This window comes from Microtus oregoni, unplaced genomic scaffold, assembly GCF_018167655.1.
Source record: "Microtus oregoni isolate MIOR12 unplaced genomic scaffold, Mior012 000042F_ref0000377, whole genome shotgun sequence".
NCBI classification, from domain to species: Eukaryota; Metazoa; Chordata; class Mammalia; order Rodentia; family Cricetidae; genus Microtus; species Microtus oregoni.
This window is the reverse complement of record NW_024543209.1, coordinates 1,568,341-1,589,107: the sequence shown is the minus strand read 5'-3', so window position 1 is coordinate 1,589,107 and position 20,767 is coordinate 1,568,341.

Genomic DNA, 20,767 nt, shown 5'->3' with positions numbered 1-20,767 from the left:
GGGGTTGAAGGTAACTGTCTAACACTTGTAATGATCTGCTCTGTCCTTTTAAGAAACAACTCCCTCCCCGTCTGCTGAGACAAGCTGATCTTCAGCTTCTAGCCTGAGTCCCTTCCTTTTTCTGTTTCCCTCTCAAAGAGGCAGCTTTGGTCTCTCCCTTCTCCCCACTTCTCCTCTTCCCCCTTTTGTTTCTCTCTCTCTTCCTCTCCCCTCTCTTCTCCCCTTCTCCCCTTTCCCCTAATAAATATCCCACTAAATAAATACCCAGCCTCATTCTGCATGGCGTACCTATCCGTCTGTCTCTCTCTTGCTGTGTGATGCCTTGCTCGGGGACCAGCCTCCTCAGGTTCCTGTGGTGTGGTCTTGTAGCATGCCCATCTGTCTGCCTCTCCTCATGGGACTCACTGCCCCTAATGGCCCACTGCAGCCATTTGGGAAACTGCCGTCCCTGCCTGGGACTGGCTGCTCCCAGGACCTGTTGCCTGCTGCCTGCTGCCTGTCCCCACTTGGGGACCTGCAGCATGGTCTCATGGCCTGCTGCCTGCTGCAGTCCCTCGGGAACCTGCAGCATTTTACTTAATCCATTACAACACTTGTGTACTGTTAACAAGAATGTAAAATGTACAACCACTACAAAAACAATATTCTGTTCCCAGGAAATTTTAAAATGTACCTATCATTTGATTCAGAAAGTCCAGTTCAGAGTACATAGATCCTCTGAGTCATAATGAGGTGAAATTCTGACTAGTCTTGGGTTTGTTTGTTTTGAGATAAGATCTCCCATAGCCCAGGCTGGTCTCCAATTCACTGATAGCTAAAATGCCTGATCTTCCTGCCTCAACCTCCCAAGGACTGGGATTATAAGCATGCAGCATTGTGCCCAGCTAAACCCATGGTAAGTCAACACTATATATAACTCAAAACTCCTAACCTACCCAGCACCTAGGCTTAGCTACACAGCACACTGCAGAGTGTTGGTTGTCCTCTTCTTGATCACAGGGCTCTCTGAGAACTGCTGGTTCCTGTCGCTGCCCAGGGTTGTGGAACAGTGTTGTATTATATACATCAATAGCTTGGGGAAAGGTCAAAATTCAAAGGACAGTGTCTACTGAATGTGTTCCATTCACATCATTGCCAAGTCTAAAAGCTAAGTCAAGCTATCACAGACTGAAGGACTGTGGGTGGATAAAAGCATGGGGGCTGGGTATGCCTTAGGAATAGAGAGTGTAAAAGCCCATGTATGTCCTTGGGTCTAATCTCTGGCATCCAGAACCAATAAACAGACAAAAGAGGGGAAGCTGGCTACCAAAGTAGCAAGGAAAGGTGGTGGAGAGGGAGGAAAGAAAGGAGTAAGGAAGTAAGAAAGGAAAGAAGGATGGAAAAAGGAAGAAGATGGAGAAGGATGGATTACAGGGAATAAGTCAAGCTCTCAGATGTTTGGATATTCATGTTCATTACAGTTTTATAGCTGCTCAGCTGTCTATGAATAGATGAATGAATATAAGCAAAGGGCCATGCTAATTATCATATTATACAGCTTAACCAGAAAACCACCTTCACAGGCTAGAACAGACAAACCTTGATGACCGTATGCTGAGTAAAACAAGCCAGTCTGTTGTGGAATATTCTTTTACACTGTGTGAAGATGTGTCACTGTGATTGGTTTAATAAAAAGTGAAATAGCCAATAGCTAGGCAGGAGGAAGAGGCAGGACTTTTGGAAAAAGAGAACTCTGGGAAGAAGAAAGGCAGCATTGCCAGTCAGACTCGGAATAACCGGGAGGAGCATGATAGAGAAGAGGTAATGAGCAAATGGCAGAATGCAGATTAAAAAATATGGACGAATTTAAGTTATAAGAGTTAGTTGGGAACAAGTCTAATGGAGCTTTCATAATTAATAATAAGTCTGTGCCATTTTTTGTGAGCTGGCATCCCAAAAGAAAAGTCCTTCTACACTAGCCACAAAAACCCAAATGCTTCCTGACTCCAGTTATATGAAGTATCGTGAAAATGCAGATTCCTAGAGACTGGAATCAGCGTGGTGACGGGCAGGTTATCAGTTGTAGGTATCTAGTGGGATAGAGTTTGAGTTTCCCAGGTGAGGCTCTGGAGGTCTGTGGCACAGCAGTAGCGGTAAATAACGTCCCTGAGATGACTGAAACTACTAGGAAATGATCAAAATGGCAAATTTTACGTTTTGCATTTTTGCTTCTGTTTGTTTGGGGTTCTTTCTGCTGTGGTTTTTTTTAAATTATTTTTTTAAAAAAGGAAAAAATTCTAAGTGGAAGTTCATTGCCAGGTAATTTCACAAAGAATGGCTAAATTCTGGACTCAGAAAGCCTCAAGGTTTCCATGCCTTCTGTACGGCTCAGACTCCTTAGGGGAGCATTGTGCAGCTTCCTGGAGGGAGCACAAAGGACACACCAGCTCAGGCTCACCTCTGCCACCCATCACCAACTTTGGGGTTGATTCTGGCCTTTCTCTGGGCCCGTCTTACATGCCTGCTCGCATAGGGCTCTCTCTGTATAAGGGTTCCCTTCATCTCGTGCTATCCCCTACGTTCATTCCTATGTCCCAGGAAGTCTTGCCCAGCCACCTCTGGTGGTGCCTCTCCCTTGTGCTGGGTGGGAGGTTACTAATTCATCATGTCCTAAGTGCGGACACCCTGTCTCATAGGAAGCTGGTTCCTGAGGAAGAGGAGTAGGTGATCCAGCAGACATCTTATGGGCACCTACAGTCTAGCTTTTCCATATGAGGCAAAAGGAGGTCATCCATCTGTTGAGAACCCTGTAGCATCTTCCCCATGACAAATACAAGGGCTTCAGGGGACTCACCCAGCCATCCCTATGTCTCCATCCTCATGTCCTGTTGCTTCAGCCATCCCAACAACCCTCCCTCCTTGTTTCCTGGTTGTTTCCTCCTGGTAGAGCCTTTACATCTGGCTTTTCTGCCCAGAATGTCTCTCTCAGCTTCTCCAGATCTTGCTAAAAAGTCTCCTCATTCTAGTTAGGATAGCAGGTCAGTTCCATAACCGTCCTCACCCCTTCCTCCCATACTCTTTCTCTCTCTTTTCCTTTCTTCCTTCCTTCCTTCCTTCCTCCCTCCCTCCCTTCCTTCCTTTTTTGTCTTCTCTTCTTCTTTTCTCCTCCCCCCCCCTCCTCCTCCATCATCACTGTTTTATTGTACCAGGGACTGAAACCATGGCCTTGGACATGCTAAGCAAGCACTCTACTATTGAGCTATACCTTTGGTCCTCGTTTATTTATTTAACATCACCTTAGCCAGTGTTCTACTGCTGTGAAGAGATGCCATGAACATGGGAACTTTTATAAAAGAAAACATTTAACCAGGGCTTGCTTACGGCTTCAGAGATGTAGTCCATTATCATCATGGCAGCACACAGGCAGACACAGTACTGGAGCAGCAGCTAAGAGTGCTACATTTGGACCCACAGACAGCAGGAAAGGAAAGACACTGGGACTGGCTTGGGATTTTGAAACCCCAAAGTCAACCCCAGTGACACACTTCCTCCAGCGAGGCCACACCTCCTAATCACTGTCAAGTAGTGCCACTCCCTGATAACCACTCAAGTAGATGAACCTGTGAAGTCATCACAGTGTGTTGTACACACACGCATGGGGTCAGGGGCTGTAGAACATGGGTATTAGTCATCATTCTCCATCCCTCTCCACCTTATTTTTTGAGACAGGGTCTAACACTGAACCTGGAACTCATCAAATCAGCAAGGCTAGCTGGCCCTCGAACCCAGTGATCCTCCTGCCTCCACCTCCCCTAGGCTGGAATTACAGACACATGCCACCTCACCTCTTTATGTGGGTGTTAAGGGTCAAACTTAGGTCATTATGCAAATACAGTTTATTGACTGAGTCATGTTCCCAGTCTTCTATTTATTTTTAAACCTTCGCTTTATGTGCTAATAGCATATAATGAACCTTCAATAAATAGTTGTTCAGTTAATTGTATAAATGAGAGATCACAGATGACTTGCAGATAACTGAGTAACCGCCAATTGTCGATAACCTAAATTTGACTTCTGTGAATCTTATCTGTGTCTTGGAGAAGCAAAAGCTTTGCCACCCTTTGTCTTCATTCCGTAGGATTAACTGAGCTGAGTGACAACTCATGGATGTCTTTCTGTTGGCACATTCTGTAATCATTTCCTGTAACACACTCAAGCAAAGGTTGCATGAGATGAGCCTTCCCCGGAGTCTCTAATGAGGATGGTGTGTAAACAGATATTCTGGTCTGTGCTTGCGCCTCGTTCCCACAAGGCCCTGTGACTTGTCCCTGTGCTGGAGATGCAAAACCTTTGCCCACTTGTTATCAGATTAAACCCAAGGCCTTCATCAGCTCAGCTCCTGATCTCCCAACAAATTAGTCTGAAAAAGCCCAATATGTGGGCAAAAGGAAATATCCAAATGTCTGTTCTCTAGATGCTCAGGCAGTAATTCAGGGCACTTGCCTCAGCCCTCAACCATCTACCCACAATGATGAAGTACATCTTGTAAGCATTCCTTTAGCTATTTTTAGTCACGTCTTTTTTTTTTCTTCCTCAAAGTGTGATTATGTCTGAGTGAGGACAATGATCAAAAACTGCTTTAAAAAATACACTTGTGTGTATGTGTGTGTGTGTGTGTGTGTGTGTGTGTGTGAGAGAGAGAGAGAGAGAGAGAGAGAGAGAGAGAGAGAGAGAGGAAAACTTGTGGGAGTCACAAATTGCATCTGTCCATCCTGTGGGTTACAGGGATTGCATCCTGATCATCAGGCTTGTGGGCAAGCACCTTTACCAGTTGAGCCATGTCCTTGGCTTCACAAGCGCTCCCTCTCCTCTCCTCTCCTCTCCTCTCCTCTCCTCTCCTCTCCTCTCCTCTCCCCTACTCTCCTCTCCCCTACTCTCCTCTCCCCTACTCTTCTCTTGTCTCCATTTCCCCCTCTTTTCTCATCTCTTCTCTCTTCTCTTTCCTTCTTTTCCTCCTTTCTCCCTTTCTCCTCCTTTCCCCTTCCTTCCTCTCACCTCCAGTTCTCTTTCCTTTCCTCTTCTTACCATAGAATTATATGTAAGCAAGCCTCAACAACCATGGGACCCATAACCCTCAACTTGCCAGCCTCCATGACGGTGAGAAAGGAATCCCTGCCCTTTATTAATTGCTCAGCTTCAGCTTTGTTACAGTAGCACAAAGCAGAAATGCTAATCTCAGCGTCTGCTGTTACAAAATGGGCCCTAGCGAGAAACTCTGGGTAACAAAGCGCAGTCCAGCTGAGTATTTACACATACCGTTTTCTCAGTTCTGTCTCCTAATTGGTTGTGTGGTAGTTCATCTATTCATGAATTACAAACCATAAATTAAAAAAAATACATGACCTCTGTTAGGAAATAATTCAACATACATTTCTCTGAATGAGATGTATACACAGGCTAGCAGAAACGGCAGCACATGGTAGCTGTTTACATTCAGAGCAAGCTCACGGTGAAAATGTTTCGGGGTCTTTTACACACAGCGTCCACGAAGCTGTCTCATTCATCCATCAAATTCAGCCGAGTGTCCAGCGAGCCCTAAGACGGTGTTGCCATGATAGTTGCTAGGGTGACAATCACAAACAAAACAAAAATTCCTTCCCTGGAGTAGAGATGTAGCTTTGCGAAGAGAAAGTACAACGGCCCCAGGGAGATGAGCCTGTAAGAGCTGATGGGACTGTCAACCTTAGTCCGCTGGATCCCTGCACAGGACTTGAGCTGTCGCCACTGGCCTGGCAGCAAGTGGGGACCTGGAAGAGAATGGTAGGAAGGGGATGGTAGGTACAAAGACGTGAAAGATGATGACATGTTGGGAGAAGGGGAAGTGAAATCTAAAGGTAGATGTGGGAGAATGAACTAGAGCCACGGAAGGTGCTAGAACCTGGATGCTTGGTTGTTTTCCAGCCTTTCTCAAAGAGGCCAGTATTCTCCAACGTAGAGCAAAGGTTAGGAAATCCCCTCCATATTGATTTATGTTGAGTTTGTTTGTTTGTAGATTTATGCCTGTTTCTTCTCTAACTTTATGCTGCTTGCAGTTTGCTGGTGTTTTGGGTTTTTTTTTGTTTTATTTTTTTGACAGTGTCTCACTATGTAGTCCTAGCTGGCCTGGGACTTGCTATGTAGCCCAGACTGGCCTTGAGCTCACAGAGATCTGCCTGCCTCTCTCGTTTGAGCGCTGGGATTAAAGATGTGCATCACCCTACCTGCCTTTGTTGGTATTTTGCAATGTGGTTCAGGTTGGACATAAACCTTATAATTCAGCTGCCTTGGCTTTCTGAGTGCTGTAATTACAAGTGTGTGCCACCTCATCTAAGTCAGATTTTATGTTTTAAATGTACATGTGCTTAATTTGTACAGTGACTATGAGTGAGTGTGTGTGAGAGAGAGAGACAGAGAGAGACAGAGAGGGAGCTCTGAGACAGAGAGAGACAGAGAGAGATAGACACAGAGAGACGGAGAGAAAGAGAGAGCTCTGAGAGAGAGAGAGACAGAGAGAGATAGACACACAAACACACACACACACACACACGGGGAGAGAGAGAGAGAGAGAGAGAGAGAGAGAGAGAGAGAGAGAGTGAGCGAGCTCTGGAAGGGTCAAAATCCACTACAGCTGTCACTTGACAGTCAAGACAAGGGCGGTGAGAGCAGGATTGATACCGATGGTGTGTTTCCAGTATTTCATGGTCTGGGAGTGTCTATAGCTCTGTTTTATTGTTTTGCATTGCTGGTATTTGAGACAGGGTTTGCTAAGTATCCCAGGCTGACTTTTAACTTTGTATTCCAGGTTGACCTTGTGCCTCAGTCTCTCAAATGCTAGATTACAGATTACAGGCAGTTTCATCAAGGCCAATCAAGTAAGGTTTCCCTGCCTCACTTTCCAATGCCCTGTGACACCCCAACCCACACTGGGTTCCTGAGGATTCTCAATGAGCATTAATTCTATGGAAGGCATGGAAGAGGAGCCCTGGGAAGGGAAAGCCCTGAGGCAGGTCCTCTGTCCTTCATTCCACCCAACAGTGGTAGAGATGAGCTTCCTGGGTCCCTGTTAGCAGAACACACGGTGGGGAGTGTGATGGGCTGTCAGCACAGCCTGTAGGTATGTCTGTTGCTGTTTCAGGTCCATCTACATGGCCTCGAGCCTCTTCAGCTGAGTTCTGAGTATGATCAGGGTGTTTGAACCAGGAGGAAGGACTTCTCTAACAGACAGCATTCTGGTTGCCAGGCACACACTACAGCCTGAAGCCGTCCTACTGGTCCTTCAGTTTCTTTGACTCCTCAGAGGTCCTGCTTGTACTGGGGTCAGATGGCTCTCTCCCCACTGCTTCCTCTACCTTTCTTGGGAAAAGTGAAGGTTTAAAATCTTGTATAAAATGAGAAGGTGTGTGACTGCAAGGTTTGCTTTTGGTTGCTAGAGCAAAACACCTGAGGCTAGAGGTCTGATAAAGAACAAATGTTTATTTGGTGTGAAGCTTTGGCGGCTGCAAGCTCAGCCTAACTCCCGTCTGAGGGGTTCTGATACTTTCCCCTGGCTTCTGTGGGCAGCATGCATGGGATTATAAACACATGCACTACTGTTCCAGGTTTTCTCACAAGTTCCGGGATTTTTATAGGTTTGGAGATAGGAACTGAGGTCTTCATGTGTGAACAGCAAGCACTTTATCCTCTGAGCCATCTCCCCCAGATCTTACAAATTATTAGTTATTAGGTGTTTATCATGTGTCAAGCACTAGTTTTAATACTGGGGACACAAGCCGGGCAGTGGTGGCGCACGCCTTTAATCCCAGCACTCGGGAGGCAGAGGCAGGCGGATCTCTGTGAGTTCGAGACCAGCCTGGTCCACAAGAGCTACTTCTAGGACAGGCTCCAAAACCACAGAGAAACCCTGTCTCGAAAAACCAAAAAAAAAAAAATACTGGGGACACAAGAGAAGTGAATAAGCTAGAAAAAGTCCATGCCTCAAAGATGGGTCCATTGAATTGTGGGAAGTCTGGTAGTGAACAAAGACATATTTAATAGTATATATCATATATATACATATATGCTATAATAATTGCAGATCCAAAATGTCATAAATTCTCAGGCACCATGACACCAGAGATGATTCTTGACCACAAAATGTTGTCTCAAGCACAAAATTATCTTAAAATAGTACAGTTAAAATAGTACTTTTCAGTTCTTTTTTTAAAAAAATATTTATTTATTTATTACGTATACAATATTCTGTCTGTGTGTATGTCTGCAGGCCAGAAGAGGGCACCAGACCTCATTACAGATGGTTGTGAGCCACCATGTGGTTGCTGGGAATTGAACTCAGGACCTTTGGAAGAGCAGGCAATGCTCTTTTTTTTAATTAATTTATTTATTTATTAAAGATTTCTGTCTCTTCCCCGCCGCCTCCCATTTCCCTCCCCCTCCCCCAATCAAGTCCCTCTCCCTCGTCAGCTCAAAGATCAATCAGGGTTCCCTGCCCTGTGGGAAGTCCAAGGACCACCCACCTCCATCCAGGTCTAGTAAGGTGAGCATCCAAACTGCCTAGACTCCCACAAAGGCAGGCAATGCTCTTAACCACTGAGCTATCTCTCCAGCCCAGTACTTTTCAGTTCTGTGTATAAAACATATGTCATACGTGGATTCCATACTTAGTCTTGGGTCATAGCCTAGATACCCAATTCTGCACATATGAATATTACAGACTTGCACCTGTAGCACTTCTGAGTCTGTTCACCCAAGTAAGGGACAATCCATCCATATGTGTAGCATGTCAGGTTGTGGTAAGTGCTGAGAATAAAGAAAGTGAGGTTTGGCAGAGATGTGTTTTCTAGATCAATTGTCTTAGCTGAGCTACATCAATGGCAAGGCATTGTGCTAGAGTCTAGGACATTCTCTATCCACTTCCAGCCCTCGAGGGATTTGGTCTCTGTGGGCTAGCTAACTAACACTTTGTTGCCTAAGATTCCTGACCCTTGGCATATGCACACAGCATAATCCTCTGCTTTGAATACAGTCCTCTGCGCGCTCCAGTGACCATGTGATGTATGTGCCTTTAAGAAAGGAGATTATCTGAATGAATCTGAATGCAATCATGGGGACCATATCAAAGCTCTAGGCTTATAGAAAGAGATTGGACGCATGAGAAAGATTTAACGCCAGGAAGTTTCTTCACTACTGGCTTTGAAGTTGGAAGTGGCCACAAGCCAAGGATTTGTAAGCAACCTCTCCAAGCCATCCTCAGCCAACAACAAACAACACAGACACCTTGGTCCTATGGCAACTAGAAACCCAGTTCCTTTGTCTTCCCACCAACAACTTAAATGAGGTTGGAAGTGATTCTTCCTTAGGTAAGCTCAGTCTTGAGTTGAGAATTCAGTGCAGCCACCTTTTAATTTCAGCTTCATGGGGATCTAAGGAGAGAGTGTAGGCATACAATACCTGGACTTTGAACTGAAAGACAATAACCGTGTGATTTTAAGCCATCAAACTTATGGTAATCTATGATGGGGCAATAGACTACTATTAGTGACTCTAGGGACTGGGGAGATAGCCAGTAAAATGTTTGCCCTGCTTGCATGAAGACCTGAGTTTGATGCCAAGAACCCTTGAAGAAAAGCCAGGAACAGTAGTAACGTTTGTAATCCCGGGCTACAGAAGCAGAGACAGGCAGATCCCCATGACTCACTGGCCAGCCAGCAGAGCCATCTCTGGAACTCCAGGTAAAAGGAAGAGAACCTGTCAGAAAGGATCGATGGAAGGAAGGAAGGACAGAAGGAAAGAAGGAAGGAAGGAAGGACAGAAGGAAAGAAGGAAGGAAGGAAGGACAGAAGGAAAGAAGGAAGGAAGGAAGGACAGAAGGAAAGAAGGAAGGAAGGACAGAAGGAAGGAAGGAAGGGCGGAAGGAAGGAAGGAAGGACACCGGAGGTTGACTTCTGATTCCCACATGCACACTCATACATGTGAACAAGAACCTCCATACATAAACATGAAAATAGGAATGCACACACACACACACACACACACACACACAGAGAGAGAGAGAGAGAGAGAGAGAGAGAGAGATTTTAATGATGCAAATGAAAAAAATGTATCCTATCTAGACCACAAAGAGCTCACACAAGTCATCGGGAAAAGTGTTGTCTTTGAATGGCAAAATGGTTGCCTAGGTGGCTCCTGCCTAGGCATTTAGATTTAAGTCGTTTAAGTGACTACGCCTTATGTCTCCACTCACAGCTTTGTCACCTGATCTTTGCCTTACTGGGGACTCCTCAGAGGGTGTTCATGCCTTCAGGCCTTTACAGCCTTGACCCTGATGCTCCTGTTCACTCTCTACTGCCAGCAGCGTCACCTCCGCGGCAAGTGTTCCTTTTGATCCATCATTTCACGTCGGCCTTGAGCCAGTCAGCAGAATCATTGCAGCTGAGATGAACTGCGGGAAGGCAAACTTTTCCATGCTCGTGTTCATCCACTGATGTTAAGATGATAAAACAAAGGGAGATTTCAGACGACTGTGACCCCAGTATGTGACTTCTTTGATAAATTGTTCAGTGGCTCCTGCTTCATGTTTTAAGTCATCTTTAGACGGATCTGACATGGAGGGAGGCAGAGGATAGGGACCGAGGCATCCCAGTGTAAACCAAGAGGTTTACAAATGTATAATGGCATAGACTGGAGCCAAAGCTGAGCAGGTAAGACATATACTGTTCTTGCAGGGAGCCTGAGGTGGATCTCCAGCACCCACATCAGGTGGCATAAACAATTTGCCAAAAGGAAAAGAAGGCCTGTGACAAAAACAAAAACTGTAAAAATATTATTTTCATGCAGCTGTTTCGGCACTGTTGTCAGTTCCAGCGTCTATTGTTTGGAAGCATCAGTGTGATGCCTGCAGCTAGGACTCTAGGCCTTGCAGAGTTTACATTTTATTTTCTTAAGGTTTTTATTTTTATTTCGTGTGTATAAGTGTTTGCCTGTAAGCATGCTTGTACCATCTGCATGCAGTATCTGCAGAGACCAGAAGAAGGATTCCTGGGACAGGTTGGGAGTCTTCATGGGGCTGCTGGGAACTGAAACCAGATCCTCTGCTGTTGGGGACTAGCCTAGAGAAAAAATACCTCTTGCCAGGATAGAGGTGTGGGGATTTAGAAATATAGTAAAGAATATGAAGACATGAATGAAAATAATAAAATGGAGAAACATATAGGATAGTATGGGGAGGGAGTTCCAGAAATTCGCCTGCGTTTAATTTCCAATTGCTTAAAATACCCCTGATCCCAAAAGGTAGGAGCAAGACAAAAGACTGCAAGGAAATGAACAGACCAACTGAAGGTCGCAGGCTACCTTCACAGTTAAGCCTTCTGTTGCTAGAACCAAACAAGTACTCTCAGTCACACCCTAGACCAAAATATTCTGTAGACAAACCACTCCCTGGATGGAACCCAACCGACCTTCTTAAGGGAACTGGAATTTAGCTGGAACCTTAGACTTTTGTTTGAGGCAGAAACAGAGAGATCTACTTCTCTGTTCCTGGAGTACAAGGTCTGGCTATTAGCCACACCTCTTGACAATAACCTTGAGCGAGCACTTCGAAGAACTCTTTGACCTTCCTCTAGGTGGGACCTTTGAGGGAGAAGCAAGATGACCTTGAAGGAACTAGAGGCAAGTTCCCACTCTCTGAAATAGGATCGTGTTTTCAGACCTCTACTCTCTTCAAGAACAGCAAGCACTCTCAACCTCCGAGCCATCTCTGCAGATGAACACACTCTATCCAGAATGCAGAGCATAGTCATAGTGATAGAATCCGGAGGGCCCAAGAAGGCAAACTTAGACAATGCAGAATACTTGAGAAAGATCTAGTATGGGGGTGTAAACTTGTAATCCCAGAGCTCCAGAGGTGAAGGAAGAAAAAAAGGCTAGCTTTGACTACATAGATGAATTTGAGGGCATCCTGGGCTTCATAAGACTTTATCTCAAAACAAAACACAAGCAAAACTGAATACTTGTGAAAGAAAAGACAGCACCGTACATGGTAATAATTGCCACAGACCTTCTAGTCAGAACACAAATGCCACCATGCCCGTAGGGCCAGCTTACCTGAAGAGGAGAGGCTGAGCCGCGTCTGACTTGTCTGTGACGTGCTGGCAGTCAGGAGCATGGCTTCTGAAGCTTAGGTGTTCTCAGGGAGGCCTCACTGCCAGGCTCGTGCCTGGAAGAATGAGTATGACTGAGTGGGGGATAGTGGAGTTCATGACTTTTGTAGCCTCCCAAAGGCAGGTGTTGTAGAATATTATAACTGTGTAAAGGCATGTAACGTTTGCTCCTGCTGCTTTTGTTAATGACACAAAGACATGTTACATTTGTTTGATTAAATAAAATTAACCTGGGGTCAGGAGGCTGAGTCAGCAACTGGCTGACAGGAAGTGGTAGAGAGGAACCGCCTGTGTAGCTAGCATTCTTAAATGGGGGTTGAACTGAAGGATGGCCCTTTTGGGGAGACGCAAGCAAGGAGAGAAGGTTAGCTACTTGCTATTCAGCCTCTCTGAGCTAGCATGGTTTCACCTCAAACTTTTGAATCTTGAGTTCTATAGAAGGATAGAGATTTAGATACAGTTTCCTTCAGCAGCTGTGAGAGAGCATGTGCTTGAGGGAACAAAATTCCCAGCTGACTGTGGTCCGTGCTGCCTGCTGCTGAACCTCTGCTGGTAGCTGCGGAGTTGGAATTGCCTGTTGGGACAGCAGTTGCTTAAGGTGCAGCCACTACATTGAATGCAAAACAACAAGCATGGGTATCTACCCTTTCCCACAAGATCACAGGAGGCAGGGGCCTATTGATATATAATTAAGTTGGGGTTGCTTCTGACCGTTAGAGCGAGTTGACTTTGAGGTTATTCTTTCTTAAATAAAACCTGCCAGAGACATTGGCTCAGTGTACCACCTTATCCAGAGAGTAAAACCTTTACATACAAGAATCAGAACAAGAAAACTATTTAGTGTGGTGGTTGGACTAGGTATGGCCCTCATAACTCATGCGTTTGAATGATTGGTTACAGGGAGTGACACTATTAGGAGGTATGGTCTTGTGGGAGTAGGTGTGGCCTTGTTGGAATTAATGTGTTACTGCAGGTTGACTTTGAGGTCTAAAATGATGAAGCCAGGCCTAGTGTGACTGTCTATTCCTGCAGCCTGCCTATCCAGATGTAGAACTCTCAGCTCCTTCTCCAGCACCATGTCTGCCTGCATGCCATATTTCCCCGTCACGACGATTGAAGACTAAACCTCTGAACCTGTAAGCCGGCCCCAACTAAACGCTTTCCTTAAAAGAGTTGCCGTGGTCATGGTGCCCCTTCTTCACAGCAATAGAGGCAATAAGTAAGACAACTGAGTATCTGAATTTGCAAGAATACAGATGTCAGCAGGAGATTGAGAAATGAATCTGGAAAGAATGCCAAAGGAAAATTTTGGTGGCTCACTCCTATAATCCCAGCATTTGGGAAGGTGGCATAGGAGGATTGCCATGAGTTTAAGGCTAGCCTGGGAAAGAAGGAAGGAAGGAAGGAAGGAAGGAAAGAAGGAAGGAAGAAGAAAAATAAAAGAATCAGAGAAAGACAGGTTGAATCATCGAGAGAAGGTGACTGACTGTTGAGCTTTGGGAAGAAAGGTGCAAATTCTTGCTTCCATTAAGACATTTCCCAGTGCTAGACCGGTGACATCATGGTTTGTCAGGCACTGTAGCCCGCGTGTAACCCTACCCATCCTGTTTACGAAGCAGAATAACTTATTAATGGCACAGAGTACTAAAGTACTACAGTAAAAAGAAAATCTATTTAACTTGTAAATATATGTAAACACATGACTTCATTCTATTATTTTCCATATGCCTAGGGGTCTACTCTATGCACTGATTATATTTACCGTGGTGATTGATTTTAAGTAAACACGGTAGCTACAGGGAAGATGTTTGCCTGTAGAAGGAGTAAGACACCCTGGGGAAATGTAGGTCAGGAGTCAAGTGAGCTGACGTCATCCATTTATCCTTCACTCGTTGTATCCATGCTGAAAAGGCGTCCCAAGCACACTCCACTGCTGAATGAAAAGTGTAGCAAGTTTAGCATCCCAGTTTTTCTGCTATCTGGTTTATTTTTCCCGAGATCCACCCAGGCTCAGGTTACTCATTTATAGGCATCAGGGTTTGTAGACATCAGCACCTCTGGGATTGTGGTAAACTTTAAAGTTTTATGTATCTAAGAAGCATGAAGAGAAATCATTTCAGTTAATGCTCAGCAGCTCGGCTCCAACTTTTAAAAAAAATGGAATATTTTCTTAGGCTTCCTACTCCAAACTTCATAACTTCAGTGTTCTTTACAGGAATCTGGTATCTCATCCATGTTTGGGATGGGAGGTTTCTTGGCCATGACAAGGTCTGGAATATTAGCATATCACATAATGAGACATCTGGGCGTGGGACCCAAGTTTAAACAAGTTTGTTATGTTTGTTTAACACAGTGCCTTAAAGCCCACTTTCCACAATATTTGAAAAAAATATGCTTTTTGTTTATGGTCTGTGACAGAAGTTATGATTAGAAACTTTCTACTTATTAGAACTCAAACATTTTAGATTTTTGAGCATTGTAAGTTTCAGATTTGGGACTCGTGAGTGCTGTCTCAATTAGGGCTTCTAAGGCTGTGATAAAACACCATGCCCAAAAGCAACCCAGAGCGGAATGATTCATTTGGCTTACACAGGCCTTCAGCAAAGGAAACCAGGGCAGGTACTCAAGGCAGGAGCCTGGAAGCAGGAATTGAAGCAGAAGCCATAGAGGATGGAATTTCCTGGGTTGGTCCCCAACTGGTTGGTCACTCAGCCTGCTTTTTTATACACCAAGACTATCTGCCCAGAAACAGCACTGCCCACAGTTGGATGATCGCACCCACCTCAATCATTAATCAAGAAAATGCCTCCCAGGCCAATCTGGTGGGGGCATTTTTTTTTTCAATTGAGGTTCTCTCTTCCCTATGACTCTAGCCTGTGTCCAGGTGACATAAAACTAGCCTGCATGGATGTTCACCCTGTCGTAGCATTAGGTAACAAAGAACATATCACAGTGGATGGCTGATTTGGATTAGATCGTTCCCTGGTAAGAATGCAAGAGCTTGGCCACCAGAGCTACTGACGTTGGGCAAGGGAGAACAGAAGTGATGCCCTCAAGGTCACAGTGTCTAGCCTTAGCCTGGCTGAGCCTGTTGGAGGATGCAGAGCATCACAACAGCAAGAGCACAGGCGACAGCAGGAGGACACCTCCAGTGAGGACCATAGGAAAGTATTTGCCTTGTCAATTTGGGTCTGGAGTAAGTCAGGGACAGGACTGCCATCCAGCCTGCTTGGGGCCAGTGACAAGCCTGTGTACTGGACGGTGCATCCCAGATTTAAAAACCTTTTAACCAAAGCCCCTTACTAAACGGGGGACCTGAAACCTGAAGGCCCCAAAGGAGCCAGCTTCAGAATATGCCAGCAGGAGAGTGCTGGGGGTTAGCCCAGTCTCCCCAGGAGGGAGATGGTAATGAGTTTAACTTGGCGGGAAGAGACAGTATGGAACCCAAGTGAAGGTCATATCCTCGCGGGAAGTCTTTCATTGATGGCGACTTCATAAGGGGATGGTGCTCAACACCATTCATAAATTATTGGCAAGCTTCACCACAAAGATAGCACCTCACAGAAAATTTAATATATGAACTGGCAACAAATACCTCTAAACCAGGCTGTGAAATAGCTTATGGAGTCAATGCATTGTCAGGATTTATTCTGGATTTCCTGACCATGTGATGTGTGCCTGGAATCAAAGCTATTCTCAGGTCTCCCTAACATCCTATTACTCCTTTAAGAAGATTTATGTTTATCATTTTCAGCTTGTGTGTGTGTTTGTGTGTGTGTGTGTTTATGTTCTGTGAGTGCAGGTGCCATGGAGTTGCGGAATAGGGTGGGCTTAAGATCTCTGGAGCTGTAGGCAGATGCGAAACACCTGCTGTGTGTGCTGGGAACTGAATCTGTGTCCTGTGCAAGAGCAGTATACTCTCCTGGTTTTCCTCATTTTCTACTACTTCTTTGAACATTTCATATGATTCATTTCATGATCTTTATGCAACCTTCCCAGACCCATATCCCTTCCCCAGCTACCCAACTTTGCATATTTAAGATACAAGGAATCTCAGAGAATCAACTAACCTGGGTTTACAGGGGCTCACAGAGATCACACCAACAACCAGGAAGCCTGCATGGGACTGACCTGGGCTTTCTGCATATATGTCATAGGTGTAGCTTGGCCCTCTTGTGGGACTCCTAACAGCTAGAACAGGGGCTCGATGGTAGAAGGTAGAAAACAATCCCACACTTGTTCAGGATTACGTATAATAAAGGATTATTTATTTAGGGGAGACTTACAGATCACTGTTCTAAATCACAGTTCTCTGCATGAATGGGGAACAGGAACAGAGTCTAGCAGCTGGACTTGAGAGCCAGAAGCAAGAGAGCTAGCGCAGGCTTTACAGCTGCTTTTATAGTATAAGAGACCACGCCCAAGTAGGCTGGTATCTTAAAGGCTATTGGCTGAAGGAGTGGAAGGAGCTCCCACAGCAGGGGCTGTCTCTGACTCTTTTGTAGACTTCTGGCACCCTACTCCTCATACTGTCTAGCCTTAATACATGGGAGGTGCTTATCTTATTGCATATTTGATATGTCATGTTTTGTTGATGCTCATGGGAGATCCGCCGTTTCCTAAACAGAAATAGAGGAGTGGATTGGAGGATTGGAACAGAGGGAGGATGGGAATGAGGGACTGGGAAGAGAGGAGGGAAGGGAAACTGTGGCCAAGATGTAAAATAAATAAATAAATTTATTAAATATAAAAAAGAAGAAACTGTGAAGCTAGCACAGAAAATGCTAAGTAAAAGAAACTTAAGACACAGAACAAGGAGCAGAGAATGAACTCAGTGTACCCACCTGGTGTACCCGAAGCGTTGTCCATCCATGCAGATACAGCGCTGGCATTATAAAACAGGAGAGCTCAGCTTAACCTCAACATTTATCTGCCTCTGCATCCCTTTTGCTTTCTCTCTTCCTGTCCTCTCAGGGCACAGGAAGAGCTGGTCACATGATCCTGTTGTACTGCAGAGGGCTGAGACATGAGGAGGGCAGATGTCTGCTGTCCTTGTGCTCGCTCCCGACCCCATGGAGCTTTCCTTCCCATGTCTGGTTGTGTGCCCCTAAAATTTCCTTTTTGGCAGGGGGATTTGTGGCTTATGTAATGCCTTCACTGTTTTTTTTTTTAATGAAATTTGGGTATATGATGTAATTTCTAAGACTACTAGTCCTGGGTTGGCAACAGTCAACTCTGCAGAAATAGTAACTGTAGGTTTTTTTTAATTGAAAGTGCTTCAGTATCTATATTTAGCTGCATTTTCCAACACTACAGTAAACATGTGTTGCTTCTATTGTTGGGGGGAGGGGCAGATAGCCATCAAGGGAATGGCAGGGCAATGGCTAATCTTGATTGTGAGTGGAATCACCTAGAAGATACACATCTGGTGTGCCTGTAAAGATTAACTGAGGGGGAAGACCAACTCTCAGAGTGGGCAGCACTTTCCAGCAAGTGGCCCAGATAGAAAAGGTCCAAGGAAAGGCAGAGATGTCTGTCTTCTCTCCCTCCTTCCTGAGGGCATTTACCCTTCTGCCGCTGCTGGGGCTGCCATCCTCTGCTGCCTTCAGACTGAGGCAGACTGGATGCCAGGAGCTCTCCAGGAATCCTCTAGGTTTTCAGTAACTGGGACTGTCAAGGCTTCGTGGACTGAGGAAACAGCTATCATTTCTTTGCTTCTAGGGCATGCAGACAGCCTACTCAAATCCTACGGGGGAAGCCATTCTACAAATCTCCTCTTATGATGCATACACTTCCTGTTATTTCCACTTCTCTTAGGTGACAAGAGAATGAACTAGGAGAGGACCTTGAAGACTCCAAATTTGGAAAGAGCAGCGTCTTCTTGGCCCACCATTTGGCACTTCCCTGTTGAAGTTGCTCCCAGCATTGAGTCGGTCCTACGCAACAGTTTGGTCAGAAAGCTACAGAACGTTGGCAATTCTAAATGACAGTAGTTGATTTAAAGAAATTCACTGAACTTGATTCCCATCATGAAACCTTCTCCCCGAAACCCTGTTGGAGACCTTCCAGCTCAGAAACAAGTCCCTTCATATTTGGTGACTGCTCTCTAGCTGGTCAAAGAAGGACCATTGCATAGATCATACAACACTCAGACGTGAACAGTCCATCTTTGTTGTGGGCCTAGGCTCTGAGTCCTGCCAAGAGTGGCACTCCTTCTCCCCCCAAACATCACTGGGAGCACCACAGGGGCAAATAGTGGGCACAGTGGAAACGATACCATGAAGGGATATTTAGGTTCTGTGTTAGTAGGGTAGAGAAGGGATATCCAACTTTGGCTGAACAAGGAAATCACCTTGGTGGACAAGGTGTGTTTAGAAAAAAAATCATTCTCTGGGTTAGAGAGAAGGATCAGTGGCTATGAGTACTGGCTCTCTTCCAGAAGACCTGGGTCCAATTTCCAGTACCCATAAAGCAGCTCACAACCATCTGTACCTCCAGTCCCAGTGCCCTCTTGTGGCCTCCATGGGCACTGCACACATGAGATACACAGATATACATATAGACACAGAAATACATGCAGATAAAACATTCACACACATAAAATAAATTTAAATAAAAAACACTTATTCTCCCAAATAAAAAAATAACAGGGTTCAACTATGTCATCTTGAGCAGGCCACTCAATTTCTGTGAACCACAGTTTCTCCATCTAAAAGACTAGAAAAATCTGGCTGCTTCAAGAGATATTGTAAAGAGCAAATAAATGGATTGTTTTCTAAAGTCAGGCAAACATCGAGACAAGCTAGTCACATTGGGTTCTCTCATGGGCTTCTTGCAGGCACAGGCTCTTTTCTGTCACAAGATGAGCACAGACTACATCTGATGACCATGGAATAGAATTGACACAGTAGGGACTGAGTCTTATGCTTCTGGGCCCATAAAGGCTTATGTAGACAGCAACCAAAGAGAATGGCCTCAAGGTTAGGGTCAAACAGGTCATTCTGAAAAACAGTAGCGCTCTCAGACCACTGTGTGTTCAAACGTGGATGTTTTTGAGAAACAAATAGTATGAGATCCTAGTGGATACTATGAAACAATGAAAGGTCACTCAGGGAAAGTACAAAGATAAAGAACAGGTGTGTGTGTGTTCTCAGTCATTGACTGTCAAATCCTCTCCCACTAGACAGGGCAAATTGGAGCCTATTCCTGGTTAATTCTTCTCTTAACTTTGCAACCTCAGCCAGTTTTCTGTTTCTGTAGGCCTCAGTTGGAGCTGGAGTACACTGTAGTAGAAAACACAATTTCTTTCCTTTCCTAAAACTAAGTGGCTTAAGGCACAACTTGTAAATGATTTTAGATTTTTCCTATAACTGCTTTTATGTCATCATTTGTCAAACCAATAACCTTTCATCAGGAGATTACCGGAAGGAGATTACAGTAAAGCAGGGACTGGTCAGCTACGGTAGCGAACCTTTTCCACAGCTTGGAGTCAGCAAGTGCGTCATTCCTGAGGAAGGTAGAAGCCACTTTATGCACCGTTATTAACCAAAATTAACCTGGAAGGGACTTCAGTAATGCTTCAAGCATGGTCAGGCCCATGGCCCATGAGCATTGAATTCAATCGGCCTCCAGAGCGGCTTGAAATCACTTTCTGACATGGAAGAGTTATAACCAGGGCTACTACCTCTGGTTGCCTGAGCTTTGACCAAAGATGTCTCAGGCCACTCCGGGCCTTCAGTATCCTGGTTCTTGAGCGAAGATAGAAAACATGTCAACTGTAAACACAAAGTTCTTTGCACCCAGCCAAAACCGGCTACCAGAAAGCTACCACAGGGCCTTTGCTTCTCTGAGTCACTGAGCAAAGCCGCCTCAGGCCACCTCTCTTTAAAACCATGCTCCAAGGTCCCCACCTGCCTACATGACTTCACTTTTCATTAGTGAGTGGAAACAGAATCTGGAAGTTTTCTTTGGGGGAAAAAATACACACTAATTCAAAAATATATCTGAATGCCTACAGTGATACCACTTTGAACAGCATAAATGTCGTTTATGAGGAATTACATTCTAGTCAAAAATGGATAGAAAACAAAGTCTGTCCATTCTTCATCACTTTAAATACATTTCAGCCTTGCTTAAGTGTTGTATGTTTTAGTTTGTTTGAGACTAGGTCTTACTTTGGAGTCCAAGCTAGATTAGAACTTGAGATTCTCGGGCTGGAAAGATGGCTCAGAGGGGAAGAGCACTGGCTGTTCTTCCGAAGATCCTGAGTTCAATTCCCAGCAACCACATGGTGGCTCACAACCATCTGTAATGAGACCTGGTGCCTTCCTTGCCAGCATTGTATGCTTAATAAATAAATAAATCTTAAAAAAAAAAAGAACTTGAGATTCTCTTGCCTCAGCCTCCCAAATGCTACGATTAAAGGTGTGTGTCACCACAATCTTCTTAAATTGCAGCATTGCCAAGTTGAGGAAAACCTCCTGATATTCAAAAAAATGTAATTTGGTTTTCCAGGTCACAATGACAGTGTGTCGCTAGCATTTATAGTTACCTTTGCCAAAGTAGGAAGATCAATGTGTCTTATTGTATAACTT